Consider the following 14,967-nt stretch of genomic DNA (forward strand, 5'->3'; position numbering starts at 1 on the left):
AATATGGTATGGGAGCCCCATAAAAGTATGAGACCCAAAGGGCAGCCACCTAATAGAGGCTTATATGAACATCCTGACCTAAGGGAAGGGGTAGGGGTCTGGGGATACAAAAGGAAGAGGAGAGGAGATGTTTGGAAAATAAGGTTGCCTTGATGTGCGGGTAAGTTTCTTAGGTAAAAAGATATCTCTGGCAATAGTTCTCTTCTTGATACAGGCCTCCTTTCCAGTGTAAATTTAGGCAGTTGAGGGGGAGGTAAAGAGCTTTTACTGAATCTGCTGAGTTTTGATTGTTTTTAGCTCAAAATAATCCTTATGCCAAAGTAGCATATTTTGGGGTGAAAAATTCTGCTCCCCTTCACCAGCCTTTTTATTTTGGGATAACCTTATTTTGGGATAACCTTAAGTCTTGTTGACTGACAGGATGAAATGGTATTTTATGAAGATTTATTCGGTAATATTGAGGTCTACAGTATTTAACTAGGGTTGGTAGTGTCTGGAGGTAGGGAGAGCAGGCTAGGGAGGTGGTAGTGAGAATGGAAAGTGAAAGACAGAAGCTTGTATTTGGGTCACTCTGTGACAGTAGGACCCTGCAGTAAAGAGGGCAAATTTTGAAAGCTTTTCCCATATTCATTCTTCTGTAAAAAAAAACTGGGATATGTGAGGATAATACTAAAGAGGCTATCCCTCTTTTTTTTTTGGCTGCGTTGAGTCTTCGTTGTTGCGCGCAGGCTTTCTCTAGTTGCGGTGAGTGGGGACCACTCTTTGTTGCAGTGCACGGGCTTCTCATTGTGGTGGCTTCTCTTGTGGAGCACAGACTCTAAGCCTGTGGGCTTCAGTAGTTGTGGCTCACGGGCTCTAGAGCACAGGCTCAGTAGTTGTGGCGCATGGGCTTAGTTGCTCCGTGCCATGTGGGATCTTCCTGGACCAGGGCTCGAACCCGTGTCTCCTGCATTGGTAGGCGGATTCTTAACGACTGCGCCACCGGGGAAGTCCTATCCCTCTTTTTTCATGTTGTGGATCTTCATTACTCAGCCCCAGCACCCTCTTTAATGATGGATCACGTACATAGTCTTATGATTTCCCAGCTTCATAAGAATAGAAAAGGAAGAAGTAAAGTAGTTCAACTGCTTATTACATTTCTAGTTTCACATTTTTGGTCAGCTCAGTTAATCTCTGAGGAGTTTATGTAGACTTCAGTTTTGGGGTTTTTTTTTCGTGTTTTTTTTTAGACTTCAGTTTAAACATGGAATTTTTGTATTTAACAAGGTTTGGAAACACTAACAAAAGATTTTTTTATGTAAAAAATGTAGAATTTTGTTGCAGAAACTTGACAAAGTGATTAATTTATGATTTAGAATGTTTAAAAAAACTGATAAATGTAGAAAGGTGGAATGTGTTTATTTTGTATAATCAGAGAAAGTGATTTTTAGGATTTAATTTTCACCAGGCCTTTTGTTCTGTTTATACTTTCTCATGAAAATTTTCTTGACATACACAGGAAGGTTAATTCCATATTCTTGACTAAAATGCAAAATGTAGTTATTGTAAGTAGTCTTTTTTTTTTTTTTTTTTTTTTTGCGGTGCACGGGCCTCTCACTGTTGCGGCCTCTCCCGTTGCGGAGCACAGGCTCCGGACGCGCAGGCTCAGCGGCCATGGCTCACGGGCCCAGCCGCTCCGCGGCATGTGGGATCCTCCCTGACTGGGGCACAAACCCGTGTCCCCTGCATCGGCAGGTGGACTCTCAACCGCTGCGCCACCAGGGAAGCCCTGTAAGTAGTCTTTTTAGAAAGTAATTTGAATAGTGTGTTAGATATAGCCTGAGCATTCAGAATATTTGAGATAGTAACATTTCCCTCATTGATGAATAAGAATACTGAACTGGGCCTATGAAAAGTAGACAAAGTTGCCGCCATCATAGATATGCAGCAACAGCGTCAAATTGAGCTAAATTTAAGTCTCATTTAATGGAAAAGGGATTTGTTTTTTGTTCCTTGAATTTTTGAAGCATGGTCTAACCTAGATTTTGGAGTTCATTTGTTCTGAAAATTAAAAGGGATTTTTAGGTGGCTCATTTAATTATAGGTCTTCTGTGGAAGGAAAAGAACGTGGAAGAGGGATTAGCTGCATTTGTTTCTGTGGAAAGCTAGTAGTCAAAGGGAAATCCTAGATTATCTGTTTTTTCCCTTGAATTTTTGGAAAGAAAGACTTACTATAGGTCTTAATTAAAAACTGTATTATGTATGTATTGAAATGTGCAGAACCTAGGTACTGCTGCTTTTCCTTGTCCAGAATAGTGCTGACATTGATCTGCAGTCATCTATTCTCCCTTTGTCTTTATTTCATCTTGTTGGGGTTTTAGGAGAGTATGGAGATGTAGCACATATGTTCAGTCTGCCCTGTTTGATTTTACTATGTAAATTGATGTTTTCATTTGTAAGGGGCAAAGAAAATGATGAACTTATCTGTCCTGATTATTTTTTGTTTGCTATTGTGGTAAAATATGCATAACAAAATGTACAGTTTTAACCATTCTTAAGCGTTCAGTTCAGTGACATTAAATCTATTCACATTGCTGTACACCTGTTACCATGCATCTCCAGAATTTCATCATTCCAAACTGAAACTCTGTACCTATTACTAAGCAATAACGCCATTCCCCTCCTCTAGTCCCTGGTTACCACTATGCTAATTTTTGTCTCTGTAGAATTTGACTATTCTAGGTACCTCATGTAAGTAGAATCATACCATGTTTGTCCTTTGTGGCTGGCTTATTTAACTTACCACAGTGTCTTCAAAGTTCATGTTGTAGCATGTTCCAGAATTTCATTCTTTTTAAAAAGCTGAGGGCTTCCCTGGTGGTGCAGTGGTTGAGAGTCCGCCTGCCGATGCAGGGGACACGGGTTCGTGCACCGGTCCGGGAAGATCCCACATGCCACGGAGCGGCTAGGCCCGTGAGCCATGGCCGCTGAGCCTGCATGTCCAGAGCCTGTGCTCCGCAACGGGAGAGGCCACAACAGTGAGAGGCCCGCGTACCGCAAAAAAAAAAAAAAAAAAAGCTGAATAATATTCCATTTTATGTGTATATCACATTTTGTTTATCAGCTCATCTATTGATGGACATTTGGGTTACCTTTTGGCTATTGTGAATAATGATGCTGTAAATGTGGCTGTATAAATATGTTTGAGTCTCTCCTTTCGGTTCTTTTAGGTATATTCCCAGACGTGGAATCAGTGGATCAAGTAGGAGTTCCAGGTTTTTTTGGTTGTTGTTTTTAAATTTATTTTTTTATTGAAGTATAATTGTTTTACAATGTTGTTAATTTCTGCTGTATAAGCAGAGTGACTCAATTATGCGCATATATACATTCTTTTTTTTTTTTTGCGGTACGCGGGCCTCTCACTGTTGTAGCCTCTTCCGCTGCGGAGCACAGGCTCCGGACACGCAGGCTCAGCGGCCATAGCTCACGGGCCCAGCCGCTCCGCGGCATGTGGGATCCTCCCGGACCGGGGCACAAACCCGCGTCCCCTGCATCGACAGGTGGACTCTCAACCACTGTGCCACCAGGGAAGCCCTACACATTCTTTTTTATATTGTTTTCCATTATGGTTTATCCCAGGATATTGAATGTAGTTCACTGTGCTATACAGTAGGACCTTGTTGTTACTAATTCCATGTTAATTTTTTTAGGATCCACCACCATTTTTTCTGCAGCAGCTATACCATTTTACATTCCCACCAGCAGTTCGCAAGAGTTCCAGTTTTCTACACCCATGCCAACATTTCATTTGTTTTCTTTTCTTCAAAGAATAGTCATCCTGATGGGAGAAGTGGTATCTCATTGTGGTTTTTATTTGCATTTCTCCAGTGCTTAGTGATACTGAGTGTCTTTTCATGTGCTATTTGTATATCTTTTTTGGAGAAATGTCTGTTCAATTCCTTTGCCCATTTTTTAATTGGGTTGTTTGGTTTTTTGGTGTCTTAATTATCTTGTAGGCTGCAGCCTACCTCTTCTGGGTCTTGTGCTAGTCGTCCTCTTTTCCTGTGTTGACAAAGCAGCTAGAACCATTCTCTAATATATAGTCCCTCAGTAAATAAATGTTTGATAAAATGTTAAAAGTAGTGCTTTCTGGAAAGCTGAAGGTTGGTTGGGGCATGACCTTCATTACATTTTTCTCTAGTTTTGGAATTCTCTGTTCTCTTTTAACCATTTACTTGGTGGGATAAACATTTATAAAGGATAGGGAAAGAAGTCTCTGTGTCATCCAAGTTTTATTTTATTTCTATTTATTTATTTTAAAAATTTATTTATTTTTTTATTTATGGCTGCGTTGGGTCTTCGTTGCTGCAGGCGGGCTTTTTCTCTAGTTGTGGCGAGCAGGGGCTACTCTTCGTTGCGGTGCGTGGGCTTCTCATTGCAGTGGGTTCTCGTTGCGGAGCACGGGCTCTAGGCATGTGGGCTTCAGTAGTTGTGGCTCGCGGGCTCTAGAGTGCAGGCTCAGTAGTTGTGGCGCACGGGCTTAGTTGCTCCGCGCCATGTGGGATCTTCCTGGACCAGGGCTCAAACCCGTGTCCCCTGCACTGGCGGGTGGATTCTCAACCACTGCCCCACCAGGGAAGCCCCCCAAATTTTATTTTGGAGAAGGAAAATATGGGATCTTATTAAAAGAAATTTGGCTCTTAGAGGACTTGCTCTTCCTGTTTGCCTAAGGAAATATGAATCAGGCTGAGGTATCCAGACAAAGGTTTAATTTTTTGTAATTCTGAAGGGAAAAAGTCTGTTTTAATTATTTCAGTGATTACTTGATTTTGTGTGATGATTTGGAATTTCTTATTTTGAGACTGTGCTCTTTGGTAGGGTTCTTTTTGTTTTTGTTGAAGAGGGGTTTGGGAGTGGTCCTAAACTCAATATATATTTTAATAATTTTGAAAAGAACCAAACTGAATAAGTTCAAGTACAACAATGACATAAGTATTTTTTTTCATTTGTTTCCCTGTTTTTCTCTTTTTTGGCTGATTTATGGAACTGTGGCTTTAAATCATGAAATTAACGTTGATCAAGGCTAGAGATCTCCGTTTTTGGCTGCATCTTCTGTTCTGACCTTGGACAATCCATTTTGATTGGGTTGTTTATCTTATTATCAAGCTGTAAGAGTTCATTGTGAATTCTGGATGTAAGTCCTTTATCAGATATGCATTACATTTAACAAATATATTCTCCCAGCCTTTGGCTTGTCTTTTCATTTTCTTAATAGTGTCTTTTGAAGAGTAGAAGTTCCTAATTTTAATGAGGCTTAATTTCTCAGTTTTTTCTTTTATGGATGGTACTTTTGGTGTCACAGCTAAGAAATCTTTGCTTAATTGGGCAATCCATTTAACTTTCCTGGATTTCCATATGTTTATCTGTGAGCACAAATATGTGTGTGGTATTTTGCCTTCTTTGAAATGATATATATTTTTCTAAAATAAATTTATTTATTTGTTTATTTATTTTGGCTGTGTTGAGTCTTCGTTGCTGTGCGCAGGCTTTCTCTAGGTGTGGTGAGCAGGGGCTACTCTTCATTGCGGTGCGCAGGCTTCCCATGGCGGTGGCTTCTCTTGTTGCGGAGCACGGGCTCTAGGCACGCGGGCTTCTGTGGTTGCAGCATGTGGTCTCAGTAGTTGTGGCTCGCAGGCTCTGGAGCGCAGGCTCAGTAGTTGTGGCACATGGGCTTAGTTGCTCCGTGCACGTGGGATCTTCCTGGACCAGGGCTCCAACCCGTGTCCCCTGCATTGACAGGCGGATTCTTAACCACTGCGCCACCAGGGAAGCCCTGAAATGATATTTTTAATCAGTTCCTTTGGGACTCAAAGTAGAGGAGGTAGTCTTGGAATCGAATACTAAGGTGAAAATCTGCTGACCCAAATTGGAGTGTAGAATTGGCTCTGCTTTCATAATCCTATTTGTTTCCTAATGGATAAGTGGTAATGTGTTTCTGTTCTCTCTCCCCAGTATTTAGGGCTCTTGGAAGTAAATGATTCTCTCTCTAATTTTTTTTCTGTTTTTTTTTGTTTGTTTGTTTGTTTGTTTTTTGCGGTATGCGGGCCTCTCACTGTTGTGGCCCCTCCCGTTGCGGAGCACAGGCTCCGGACCCACAGGCTCAGCGGCCATGGCTCACGGGCCCAGCCACTCCGTGACATGTGGGATCTTCCCGGACCGGGGCACGAACCCGTGTCCCCTGCATCGGCAGGCGGACTCTCAACCACTGCGCCACCAGGGAAGCCCTTTTTCTGGGGTTTTAATACAATGTTTATAACAATGCTTTTTTAGTTCTTTTAATATAAATGCATGAATTTGTTTATAAAGTATACATAGACATTACTCGTTAATTCATTAGTATTGACATCTAGTTTACTTGATCTTAAATAATGTGTAAAAATGATCTGAGAAAGGTTTGCTGGAAGGATGGGGATAGTGGCTATCCAGGGTCTTATTTTGAGGAGAATTCATGTGTTTTAAGAGATAGAAATAAGAGTTTCTTGGAAGCCAGGAAATTCAACTTTATATTTAATTAGGTTGTATAATTTCACACAAGCATTGGTTGCAAAAGAGAGCAATAGTTAATAGTAGTACAACAGTAGTTATATTTATTGTGGTATGTCAAATCCTTTAAACTCTAGCAGTAAGTAGTCAAAGCCAGGACACAGCTTGTAATAGTAGTTAATATTATAATGTTTGTCAGAAAGCTGTTTGGGAGAACTGGGAGGAAATTGTCTTCTGCAATACTGGGTACAAAGTTCAGACCTGCAAATGAATGCTAAAGGTTCCGATTCTGGTGCCAGTTTTCTTAAACTCTTATACTATTGAACCTTGAAAGTTGTACCTTCCTTTATTTCTCTTTGAATAAGATAATTGTCTTTTTATGTATATGCTTTAAAATCAACGCTGGATTCCCATTTGGCTGGAAAATGGGAAAGAACTGTCAGTGATCAGAGATCATTACGTGATGTTCAGAGCCAAGGTGTCACTGTTGTGGGGGATATGGGGTGGTCCACATCCTACTTCCCTATTAAGGTAACTTTCTCCAGTAAATAGGAAAGGAGCTTTTCCCCATCATGAGTGGGTTGGAGTTCATTTTCTCTCCTTTTCTTGAGAAATTAAGTTATGGAAATGAGTATTTACTTTCTGCCCTAACGCAAAGAACTCTCATCCCCTCTGACAATACTTAGTCAACACGTACACCAAGGTTAGCTTCTTTGTTATCATTAGTGGAGAATGGGATCTAAACATTGCTCCTTAGTCTCTGCTGCTGTGGCCCCAGTGAACAGGAATTAGTTTTCAACCCAGCTGGGTAGTGTGGCTACTGGTTGCATACACAGGAACCATTACCAACTCCCATCTTTCCACTTCCAACTGGATTGAGCCTGGGGTCCATTCTTAATAAATATGTATTTATTTATTTGGCTCCTCCGGGTCTTAGTTGTGGCACTCGGGATCCTCGTTGCTGCGTGCGGGATCTTCTTTGCAACATTGGGATCTAGTTCCCTGACCAGGGATCGAACCCTGGCCCCCTACGTTGGGAGCACAGTCTTAACTACTGGACCACCAGGGAAGTCCCTGGAGTCCATTCTTCATGGTAGTGGCTGGTGAATGAAGACAGATTTTTCAAAACGGGTCCTTTGATACATAACCCTTTTGAGTAGGGGTTTGGGAACTTGACTGAGTGGCCCTACCCATGGGAGACTACTCAGTATTTACAGTTACCATGTATGCTTCTGTATTTTAGTAAGGCTGAGAGTTTGACTTCATTTGGTTTTAGTTCTCTGAATACCACTGTGTACTTCAGCTCTTTGAACTCTGTACTTTCTGCTTCAACAAGCAAGTTTTCTCCTTACTGGTTTTGTGTGTTTTCTGAAATGTCTTTTTGGTGGCTTCTTTTTTCTATTTGGTTGCATTGGGTCTTCATTATTGCGTGCGGGCTTTCTCTAGTTGTGGCGAGCGTGAGCTTGTGCACAGGCTTCAGTAGTTGCAGCACGTGGGCTCAGTAGTGGCTCGTGGGTTCTAGAGTGCAGGCCTCAGTAGTTGTAGCGCACGGGCTTAGTTGCTCCGGCATGTGGAATCTTCCGGGACCAGGGATTAAACTGTTTCCCCTGCATTGGCAGGCGGATTCTTAACCACTGTGCCACCAGGGAAGTCCCTGGTGGCTTCTTTTAAGAAATTATAGGCCTATATGAAATTATTATTTATTATTATTTTTTTTTTTGCGGTACTCGGGCCTCTCACTGTTGTGGCCTTTCCCATTGTGGAGCACAGGCTCCAGACGTGCAGGCTCAGCGGCCATGGCTCACGGGCCCAGCCGCTCTGCGGCATGTGGGATCTTCCCGGACCGGGGCATGAACCCATGTCCCCTGCATTGGCGGGCAGACTCTCAACCACTGCGCCACCAGGGAAGCCCTATATGAAATTATTGAAGGGTTTTCTAGGTCACAGTAGATGTGGCCTATAAAATAACTGATTATGTTGGATATATTATTCCTGAAAATAAACCAGGCAAATTTCATAATATCCTGGTTATTTAATAATTTATCTATAAATAGGATATTTTAAAATAAGGCTAGAAATGTAGTTTGTCTATTTGTTGCTTATGGGGCAAAATGTTACAAAATAATCATGTGAAATATCTTTTTCCACATTTTTTTTCCCACTGCCTTTCAGGAAGATGTTAAGGTTAGAGGGTTTTTTTAAAAAAATTTATTTGTTTATTTATTTTTGTCTGTGTCGGGTCTTAATTGTGGCACACAGGATCTTTGCTGAGGCATGTGGGATCTTTCATTGTGGCAGGTGGGCTTCTCTCTAGTTGTGGTGTGTGGGTTTTCTTTTCTCTAGTTGTGGTGTGCAGGCTCCAGGGCACGTAGACTCTGTAGTTGTGGTGTGCGGGTTCCATATCGTGTGGGCTGTATAGTTTGTGGCACATGAATTCTAGTTGAGGTGTTCGAGCTCAGTCGTTGTGGCACGCGGACTTAGTTGCCCCACGGCATGTGGGATCTTAGATCCCTGACCAGGGATCAAACCCACGTCCCCTGCATTTTAAGACGGATTCTTTTCTTTTCAGATTTTTAAATAATTTTTATTTATTTATTTATTTTTATTTTTGGCTGCCTTGCGTCTTTGTTGCTGCACGCAGGCTTTTTCTCTAGTTGCGGTGAGTGGGGGCTGCTCTTCGTTGCAGTTCACGGGTTTCTCATTGGGTGGCTTGTTGCAGAGCATGGGCTCTAGGTGCGTGAGCTTCAGTAGTTGTGGCACTCGGGCTCAGTAGTTGTGGCTCACAGGCTCTAGAGTGCAGGCTCAGTAGTTGTGGTACATGGGCTTAGTTGCTCCGTGGCATGTGGGATCTTCCCGGAGCAGGGCTTGAACCCATGTCCCCTGCACTGGCAGGTGGATTCTTAACCACTGCACCACCAGGGAAGTCCCTAAGGCGGATTCTTTACTACTGGACCACCAGGGAAGTCCCAAGGTTAGTTTTTATTGCTGGCAATGTAGACATTCTGTCACATTTTTCTAGTGTGATAGTAAACATTACTCAAAATAAATGATATAAAAGTGTTAAGAACTGGCCCTATTTTAAGTTTCTTTGTAACTGACAGACTAATAAGTAATAGATTATTTTAATATTGTACTAGATTTTAGATTCAAACTGATATCTTCATTGGTTCAAGTCAGTGGTTTACTAGGTGAAGATATAGGCTCTGCATCACTGTATTTGATTGTGAAGGGACTTCCCTGGTGGTGCAGTGGTTAAAAATCCGCCTGCCAGTGCAAGGAACCACGGGTTCAAGCCCTGGTCTGGGAAGATCCCACATGCCACGGAGTAACTAAGCTCTTGCGCCATAGCTACTGAGCCTGCACTCTAGAGCCTTCGAACCACAACTACTGAAGCCCGCACGCCTAGAGCCCATGCTCCGCAACAAGAGAAACCACTGCAATGAGAAGCCTGCACACTGCAACAAAGAGTAGCCCTCGTTCGCCACAACTAGAGAAAGCCCACGCGCAGCAACGAAGACCCAACGCAGCTAAATAAATAAATGAATTTATATTTAAAAAAAAGATACGTTAATCTAGCTGTGAGATAGAGGTAGAAGAGATACTAGAAAGGAAGAATGTGTCCTGGAGAGATCTCCGCAAGATACGTAGGAGATCTAATGTTAATTTTTTTTTCCTTTTTGTTGTAGAAACTATTTTAAGAGCACTTTTTGTCATTCACATTGGGAATATGCTTTTTATAGACAGGTTTGTTGAGATGTAACCTACACATAATAAAATTCATTCTTTTTAGGTATACACGTCTTTGAATTTTGATAAACACTTGGAATCTTTACTTGTGCTCCTTTGTAGTCATTCCTTAGGAAGCGCTGATGTGTTTTCTGTCCCAATAGTTTTGCCTTTTCCAGAATGTCACGTAAATAGAATCATAGAGTATGTTAGTTTCCTAGGACTGCTGTAACAAATTACCACAAACTGGGCAGTTTAAAACAACACAACTTTATTTTTTCAAGTTTTAGGAGTCTAAAAGGCCAAAATAAGGCATCACTGGAGTTGGAACCTCTCAGAGGGAGAATCTGTTCAATGCTTCTGATGGTTGCTGGCATTCCTTGTCTTGTGTATACATCTCTCCAGTCTGTGTTTCCATCTTTACCCTGATCCAGTATAATTTCATCTTAACTTGATTACATTTGCAAAGATCCTATAAGACCAAGTAAAGTCAAATTCGGGGTTCCAGGTGGACATAAATTTTGGGGGGAGACAGTATTCAACCCAGTACCCAGAATATGTAGCCTTTAAAATTTTTAATGTTTTAAAAATTCATCATACAGTAAGATTGGCTTTTTTTGGGTGTATAGTTGTGTGAATTTTAACACATTTATTGATTCTAGTAACTAATACCGCAATCAGGATACAGAACAACTTCATCACACCAAAAACCTCCCGTGTTCTGTATTTTTGTAGTCATATCCACCCTCAGTTAACCTCTGGCAGCCACAAATTTTTTTTTTTTTTTTTTGCAGTACGCTGGCCTCTCACTGTTGTGGCCTCTCCCGTTGTGGAGCACAGGCTCTAGACGCGCAGGCTGCGCAGCCATGGCTCACGGGCCCAGCCGCTTCGCGGCATGTGGGATCTTCCCGGACTGGGGCACGCACCCGTGTCCCCTGTATCGGCAGGCGGACTCTCAACCACTGAGCCACCAGGGAATCCCTGGCAGCCACAAATTTGTTCTTCATTCCTTTAGTTTTGTCTTTTGGAGACTGTCACGTAAATGGAATAGTACATATGTAAACTTTTTGAGACTGGGTTTCACTCAGTATGATGCCTTTGAGATTCCTCCAAGTTGTTGCATTTTTTAAAAAGCATTTATTGCTGAGTAGTATTCCAGTGTATGAATGTACTGCAGTTTATCGATTTACCTATTGAGGGAGACTTTGTTGTTTCACATATCTTGCAATTGTGAATAGAGCTGCTGTAAACATTCTTGTACAGATTTTATATGGACATATGTTTTTATTTCTGTAGGCAAGGTTTCTCAGTCTTGGCACTATGACATGTTGGTTTGGATAATTCTTTGTTGTGGAGGGCCATCCTTCACACTGTAGGATGTTTAACAACATCCCTGGCTTCTGCCCACTAGATAACAATAGCACCCGCCCCCACCATTGTTAAAAAAAAAAAAAAAAGTCCCAGAGGACAAAATAGCCTCTGATTGAGAACCTCTACTCTAAGGTAAATACCTAGGAATGGGATTGTTGGGTCATGTGGTAAACGTGTTGAATTTTATAAAAAATGGGCAAAACGTTGTCCAAATTGGATGTACCATTTTGCGTTTCAACCAGCAGTACATGAGGATGCTTTGCATCCTTGCCAGCCCTTGATATTGTCAGTATTTTCTTGTTTGTTACTCTAATAGGAGCGTCGTGGTATCTCATTGTGATAGGGTACTCTTTATTTTCTTTTTTTTAATCAGTTCTTTATTTTGAAAAAAATCGACAGAAAAGTTGGAAAAAAATAGTATAGTGAATACCTGTAAACACCTTGCTTATATTGACCTCTTGCGACATTTACTTTTTCTCTAGATGTACTTTTAATTTTGCTGAACCATGAGAAAGTCATTTGCAACCATCATGATACTTCACCCCTGAACACCTTTACGTTACTTCTCCCAAGAAAAAGGATATTTTCCTGTAGGACCACAATAGCATGTGTTAGTATTTCTAAGAAAATTAACAATTCCATAATGTCATCTAATATATTCAGATTTTCCCAGTTATCACCAAAAGTCTTTGGTGTTTTTGTCCCTACGTGTAGGATCCAGTCAAGGTTCACACACTTAGTTGTTTTGTCTTTTTAGTGTCTTGATCTAGTCTTTAGTTTGTCTTCTTTTTTTTTTTGCCACGCAGTGCAGCTTGCAGGATTTTAGTTCCCCAACCAGAGATTGAACCCAGGCTGGTTCAAAGTGCTGCTTCAATCTGGTTCAAAGTGCTGCTTCAATCTGGTTCAAAGTGCTGCTTCCTGACCACTGGACTGCCAGGGAATTTCCTTGCCTTTTTAGTTTTTCAGTGTTAATTTTTTTTTTTTTTTTTTTTTTTTTTTTTGCGGTACGCGGGCCCCTCACCGCCGCGGCCTCTCCCATTGCGGAGCACAGGCTCCAGACGCGCAGGCCCAGCGGCCATGGCTCACCGGCCCAGCCGCTCCGCGGCATGCGGGATCCTCCCGGACCGGGGCACAAACCCGTGTCCCCTGCATCGGCAGGCGGACTCTCAACCACTGCGCCACCAAGGAAGCCCCAGTGTTAATTTTTTAAGAGTCCAGGCCAGGTAACTGGTAGAGTGTCATGTATTTTGGATATAATCATTTTCTCATTATTAGATTCAGGTCAGACATTTTGGGGGCAATAATACTAGTCTAGGTGATATCGTATACTCTTTTTTTCCATTATATTGGGCGGCACATCAGTGGTGGAATGTCACTCTAACGATGTTGGTAAGTTTATTTACTTGGTTAATGTGATACTATAAGATCTCCATAATAATCGTATACTTTTCACTTTGTAATTAGTAAGTAATATGTGGTGTAATACTGTGAGGCCATATAAATATCCTGTTTTCTAATACCCTTTCATCCATTGGTTTTACTATTGTATTAGTTATCTATTGGTGCATAACAAATTATCCCAAAATTTAGCTGCTTAAAATAACAAACTTTTTATCTTACATGGTTTCTGTGGGACAGAAATTCAAAAGTGGCTTAGCTGGATGGGTCTGACCCTGGATCTCTTGAGGTCGCAGTCAAGATGTTGGCTGAGGCTGCAGTTATCTGAAGACTACTAGGGCTGGAGAATTAGCCTCTAAGGTGTCTTTCTCATGTGGCTGGCAGGTTGGTGCTGGCTCTTGGCAGGAGGCCTCAGTTCCTTGCCACATAGTTTGTTTCCCTGAGAACAAGTAACCCAAAAGAGCAAGTGGCATTGCATTTTTTAAAAAAAAACTGTGGTAGAGTACACATGATAATAAATTTACCATAATAATCATTTTTAAGTGTATATGTTTCAGTGGTATTAAGTACATTCATATCATTGTGCAGTCATCACCACCATCCACCCCCAGATCTCTTTTCATCTTGCAAAATTGAAACTCTGTACCCAATCAACAGTAACTCCCCACTTCCTCCTCCTGTGAGCCCAGTTAACTACCGTTCATTCTGCTTTCTGTCTCTGATTTTGACTACTCTTGGTACCTCATATAAGCGGAATCATCTTTTTGTGGCTGGCTATTTCACTTAACAAAGTGTGTCCTTAAGGTTCATCCACATAGTAGCACATGTCAGAATTTCCTTCCTTTTTGAGCCTGAATAATAATCCATTGTATGTATTTACCACATTTTGCTTATCCATTCATCTGTTAATGGACACTTGGATTGCTTTCACATTTTAGGCATAATGAATAATGCAGCTGCTATGTAAAAATACCTCTTCAAGACCTTGCTTTACATTTTTGGGGGGTATATACCAAGAAGTGAAATTGCTGGATCATACGGTAATTCCATTTAAAAATTTTTTAAGAAATGCTATACTGTTTCCCACAGCAGCTTACTGTTTTACATTCCTACCAGTATGCACAAGGGTTCTAGTTTCTCCACATTCTTGACAACATTTTGTTATTTTCTGGGGGCTTTTTTGGTAATAGCCATCCTAATGGGTGTGAGGTGGTATCTCATTGTGGTTTTGATTTGTGGCATAGTGGTGTTGAGTATCTTTTCATGTACTTAATGGCCATTCTTCTTTGGAGAAATGTCTATTAAAATCTTTTGTCCATTTTTGAATTGACTTGGTTTTTTTGTTGTTGAGTGAGGAGTTCTCTGTATATTCTGGATATTAATCCCTTAGATGAATGATTTGAAAATAATTTCTTCCATTTTATAGGTTGCCTTTTCACTCTTTTGATAGTGTCCTTTGGACATGTTTTAAATTTTCATGAAGTCCAGTTTGTCTATTTTTGTTGTTGTTGTTACCTGTGCCTTTGGTGTCATATATAAAAATCGTTACCAAATCCAGTATTGTGAAGCTTTTGCTCTGTTTCTAAAAGTTTATAGTTTTAGGTCTTTCTTGCATCTAAGTCTTTGACCCTTTTTTAAAAAAAATAGTATTTATTATTTATTTGGTTGCACCAGGTCTTAGTTGTGGCAGGTGGGCTCCTTAGTTGTGGCAGTTGGCCTCCTTAGTTGCAGCAGGTGGGCTTCTTAGTTGCAGCAGGCAGCCTTCTTAGTTGTGACTCACCAACTCTTTAGTTGTGGCACATGGGCTTCTTAGTTGCAGCAGGTGGGCTCTTTTTTTCGGTTTTTGTAAGTGGTGGTAGGTAACAGTCTAACATTGTTTTGCAAGTGGATATCCAGTTTTCTCAGAATTGTTTGTTGAAAAGACTGTCCTTTCCCCATTGAAAGGTCTTG

At 41.2% G+C, this 14,967-nt stretch overlaps 1 protein-coding gene across 3 annotated transcripts in view; it reads left to right on the forward strand.

Moving 5' to 3' along the window:
• ITCH (itchy E3 ubiquitin protein ligase) overlaps positions 1-14,967 on the forward strand; it is a 124,161-nt gene that overhangs the window by 8,823 nt on the left and 100,371 nt on the right. Inside the window, exon 3 of one of the 3 annotated variants that reach the window (XM_073792889.1) lies at positions 3,210-3,241. The exons of 1 other annotated variant lie outside the window; for it this stretch is intronic. The gene's annotated coding sequence lies outside the window, so the exon portion shown is untranslated. One more of the 3 variants, XM_073792890.1, reaches the window with a different exon arrangement.

The sequence above is a fragment of the Tursiops truncatus genome, chromosome 15 (genome assembly GCF_011762595.2).
Source record: "Tursiops truncatus isolate mTurTru1 chromosome 15, mTurTru1.mat.Y, whole genome shotgun sequence".
In the NCBI taxonomy this organism is placed as follows: Eukaryota; Metazoa; Chordata; class Mammalia; order Artiodactyla; family Delphinidae; genus Tursiops; species Tursiops truncatus.